The sequence below is a fragment of the Manduca sexta genome, chromosome 7 (genome assembly GCF_014839805.1).
Source record: "Manduca sexta isolate Smith_Timp_Sample1 chromosome 7, JHU_Msex_v1.0, whole genome shotgun sequence".
Lineage (NCBI taxonomy): Eukaryota > Metazoa > Arthropoda > Insecta > Lepidoptera > Sphingidae > Manduca > Manduca sexta.
Window position 1 is genome coordinate 9,477,129 of NC_051121.1, and position 5,660 is coordinate 9,482,788.

Consider the following 5,660-nt stretch of genomic DNA (forward strand, 5'->3'; position numbering starts at 1 on the left):
TCTTGTAATCAAAGCTGAGATTTACAAAGATTTAAAATCGACATGCGAAGACATAATTATGATATCTAATAAAATATCAAAAATAACGTTAATTATGTTCATAACTTGAGGTCAAATTGGTATGATATATGATATGATTTAATCAATTACAATTGCCATCCATTGCTGAATCAGGCCTTCCTAACTGAGTGCTAACCATCCAGTTTGACCAGCTTGTATGCACTCGCTACCTTTGACTAAAAGTATTTTTTTCCTTTACTAATGGTTCAATATAATATTGGCTTGATCTCTTAGTAACTAAGTTACATTGCTTTTGGTTCACATAGAGATGGGGGGACGAGGTTCCGCTTTTTGATTCGTAACCCCCCCCCCCATGAAGTTTCACAGCCGGGTTACACGATACATTAGTTGACAAAGTTACATCATGCAAACGTATGATCGCAGTCTTTACTACAGCACTCCAGCTCCACCGTTTATCTGTCTGCCGGCCTAGCCACTTCCACTTCAGTGACCAAGGTGTACCTTATAATAATATCAGCCCTTATATACCATCCCACTGCTACACGGGCATCCTCTACTACTGAGAGGGATTAGGCCTTAGTCCACCACGCTGGCCTAGTGCGGGTTCGCAGCGACAAACTTATCACTAGATGATATTCCCATACAAAAATAGTTTTCTATTAGCCTAAACGATTGTAGGAAGGCATCTCGGCTACAGCCTAAGTACGAACAAAAAGACTAGTATTCGCCATTAGCGCGCAGTATATACAATTCTCCCAGTTGGGACAGTTTTGAATCTTCAAATTGCGCGGTCTAATAGTATATATATATTTCATCCACGAAGACGCGCCCCTCTACTTTCCTAATCGCTGACGGTGTGCGTATCATGAGTGTACACGCACACTACGATGAACAGCGTCGAGGCTGAGCATTGGATCATTCCCCTTATCCCGCGACACCCCGCACACCCCGCTCAAAGGTCGTGGGGCGCGTCTTCGTAGATGAAATGATACTTCATTATTATAATAATATACGAGTCAGCGGCGAAAGGAGAAATTGTTCAAAAGGTAACCCGTGACAAAAATGCTTTAGTTAACATATCGCGGCCAATATTACAGAAAACACAAACGTAAAGTAAAGGTGAGTTCGAAACCCAAGGGCGTACACCTCTAACTTTTCTAAAATTATCAATGTGTGTATTCTTTCTGAATTATCACTTGCTTTAACGGTGAAGGAAAACATCGTGAGGAAACGTGCACAACTGAGAAGTTCTCTATAGGAATTTCGAAGGTGTGTGAAGTCTACCAATCCGCACCAGGCCAGCGTGGTGGACTAAGGCCTAATCCCTCTCAGTAGTAGAGGAGGCTCGTGCCCAACAGTGGGACAGTATCTAATACAGGGCTAATATTATTATTATTATATAAACGTAAATAGACTTAAAAGGGAAGCGCTAGGTATCGGGTTGTATGGAAACTTTGCCAATGATACAAGTATATAATTGCATTACTAAGTAACTAGTTAGATAAATAGGTATTGCAATAACATCTATTCAAATCGAAAAATCCTTTTCTACGCCATAAAAGTTTTATATTTATAGCGCACTCGATCAGAGACAGCGTTACATGTGTGTCGGTAAAGTATTTCTTTTTGTTTATCAATTTGTATTTGTCCCCACATTATCGGCTACACATTGGTCGGCTAACTTCAGAGGCGTTGTGTTGGATTTATTTAGAGTTGATATAACTGCGATGTTATATATTAATAAGTGTGTCAATAGAACAAATCTACAAAATTTTAAATGATAAAAATAGTTTTTTTATGTAAATTAGTCATAGATTTTACGTTGTAAATATTTTATTTTTAAACTTAAAAAAGGATTGCTTTTTTATCACGAAAAAGACGAAATGACTTTGCTAGGTTAACGTTGTTTAAATTATATCTTTTTAAAAAGTTCGTATTGTTAATTTACAAATAAAATGATAGACATTAACTATATATAGTCGATAATTTGTTGATATTATTAACTTAACTACCCAATCTATCTACCAACTTTCACATCAGAATCTCCAATTCTTAGAATGCATGAATTGGTATCATCATCTCTATATATAAACACAATGCATCAGTTTCTCACATGGCTTACTACCGACGTGGTTCATTGGACTTTTTATTGAGCGACGTTTGTTACCGAGATAAACCTTTGTGTTAGCTTTTATAATCCTATCTACGGACTATATTTCGTCGCTTCGTATGTTAATATCAACTCCGTGTTATGTCCCAGTGTTGGACGGATCTTCTCTATTATTGGAAGTTTTTGGTCTTGCTGCTGATAGTACGAATTAAGTTTGAATTAATAATTACTATATACGATTTGGTGTAATGTATCAAAATGAATTTCAGTCGCTGCACTATTCAAAATTAAGGTTAGTTGCTCCTATTTATGGACAGTTATGTTTACCATCAGGTGAGCGGTTCGCTCGTGTCTATTTTCAAAAAAAGTTAGGTTAAGACCCAGATTTGTCTTACTTGTTGAGAATACTGACTGCCTCGGTGGCGTAGTTGTACTGCATGTGCGTTAGGGCGGCAGCGCTTTGAGGTCCTGGGTTCGAATCCCGGGTCGGGCAAAGTAATATTTGGGTTTTTCTGCTCAGTATCAGCCCGGACTCTGGAATTGCCCGATAAGACGATAGGCTCGCCCCCTATCACATCATGGGACGGAACATACTTGGTGAAAGTGGGTGCCCTGGTTGCGCCTATGCATACCCCTTCGGGGATAAATGCGTGACGTGTGATGAGAACAATAATTATCAATTCTCGATTCATAAATATTTCTTTAACTGAAATTATTATTTACTATAAACATTCTTCCGCGATACAATATTTATCAGAATTCATGACATTGCAATGTTCATAATTATAAATCCTCAAGATAAAAGTTGATATTAAAATAGACTCCTCAGCCACTTGCGTTCCCTTTGTTGAGATAATCCTTTTATACGACGTAAAGATAAGATGTTATTATAGAGTTTGTCCCTTTTTTGTTCTCGCCGATATCTCGAGATTCCGATATGAATAGTGCGGTTTATTTTTTTTTATGTTCATCGTATTAACACCAGTATTAATAGATTTAATTTTTTTATTTCATGTAATGAACTGATGATTTTTCTATTACTGGTAAAAAAAAGATAACCCAACCTAACCTAACCGTAATTTTAAAGTAATTTTTCATACTTCTCAATAATGAGACGTATAAATTGCTCGCATAACGGTAGTTACCAGAAGCCACTGATCTCCACTTATCAGTCTGATGCAATAAATTCCCCCTACCTTCAAACTGGTCCAAAGTACACTGCTTCGCGGCAACAAACAAAGATCTAAAACCAAGCCATCTCACACAAGCGACGCCTAGAAAAACTATTAATGAGCCGACGAAAAACTTCGAACAAACCATTACCAATTGTAATTTCACAATTAAGCCTACATACCACAAAACAAAGTTTTTACAATGAAAATAGCGCAATGGAAATGTCAACTGAATTCTCATCTAAGGTCCTTCACACGATAAAAACTAAAAAAAAAGACCATTAATGAGTGAGGATAAAACGCTGCTGCGGCGCGCACAAAGGATAGGCAGGAAAAATAAAAGATGTAGCTCAATGTGAAAAGGTTTGCGTATTGTTTTATATTAAAGTGAAACAACAATAGGTAGCCCCTTTCAATGGATAATGCCGACACAATGAGAGATAACTTGGTTTACATGGCGTTAAGTTATAAATAATTTTACGGGGATTATTTGTACTTAAGCTATGCTAACTTAGTATAAGAGTTAGACAGTATTTCGATTGGTACATTTATTTGATTTACTGAGACCATTTATTAATTTCTGATGTTAGTAGCTAAAATTAAGTTCATTCTTGTGTTAAGTTTAACTCAAACTATAAGTAAAGGAAATCAATAAACTCTCATATGATAGTTATGATATTTTATTCAATTATTTAATATTTCTAGTACAACATGATATAAACGGCATATAACATATAAAAATGTATGTGTAATTGATTCCCTTTTCACATGACACATAGGAAACCTATTAATAAGATATTTCTTATCTTTCATTACCTTCTTCACAATCCATAGCGCCTTTTTTCACACTATAATGATAAAGCATTTCATACCGGACATTTTTTATAATAGAGGATGTGAAACAAGCAGATGGTGACTTATCAGCTCTATTCACACTGCTAGAGGAATCTATTTGATTTATTTTAGATTAAAGACTGATAGTGGTCCAAATTCTTCAAGCTTCACTGCTCAATGTCATAAAATTTATGATAATCTCTTTTCGATTACATTAGTAGCAGTGACGAGTATGAGGGTAGGATAGTCTTCATGTAGTAGGAATCAAGGTGAGATGCTATAGGTAAACCAGGATACCGCAACAGCATTTCCTTGACTTTGTTTATTACCCCTAACAAACCAGGACATAATAGGTAGTGTGTTTCAAAGAAGTTAGTATTTCAAATTATTTAATCTTTTTCTCAATATTTTACAAGCAGCTTGGATATATTTAAAACTTAATTCACTTGTATTTCAATATCTTATCTATAAAATTGCACAGCTATTATATTTAGATTGAAAATTAGTAAATTTTAGTAACATTGTGACAGTTCACTTTAAATTAATTTTTGCACGTTCCACCGATTAAAAAATTGATACGATTTCTTCTGTTTAATATTCCCAGCGGCATGTAAGCCTGTTTAGTTGCATCCCGAACATAAGTGGACAATAGCGGACAACGTTCAGCTTGTGAACATAATGTAAATGTGATATACGACAGCACATTGTGCCGTCACAGCGCGCTCGCGCCCTCTGAACACTTTTCATTACTGTCGCCTTGACAATCCTTGATGTCTCATCTGGTCGAAATCTTTTAAAGTCTTTTACTAGGTAAATGTATCTCCTCTGCAGTCATGTTCGCCTAGTACCTTATGCCTGGTTGATAATATGTAAGTGGCGTTTCTAATCTGATCACATTTTATATTGAACTCGATTTTATAATAATAATATGTTTTATATTCCCGGACCACTATCTTTACTGTCGCCTTGACAATCCTTGATGTCTCATCTGGTCGAAATCTTTTAAAGTTCTTTACTAGGTAAATGTATTTATTTCCTCTGCAGTCATGTCCGCCTAGTACCTAGCTCATTATATGAAATAATTATATATATTAGAACTGTGTCATTTGCTTAAAATCATTTCAAAATTATACAATTCATGGTCGGTAAATAAAATTTGTATTGAGTTAACCAATTTAGTTCACTTCTATAATTTATAAATAGTAAGTTGAAAGACCATGACTAATTGTTGGTACTTTAATAAAATAAAAGTTTAATTTTACGCGCAAGGAATGTTCTTTACTCCAAAATAACTACAAATATTTAATAATTACCTAAAACTATTGTTACGCGCCGCTATCCTAGGCGATGATATCGGGCGTTTCCGGAAGTATTCGGCTGCGCGGGCAGGCTGGCAGAAGAGAAGATATCTCACGCGGCGACTATTCTATTATTTTCTCCTGGTTGGACGTTGTCAAAAAAAATCTAAAATTGTATTCTGTAATTATTTTGCTAATATAATGTTTACTGTTAAAAGAACGTTT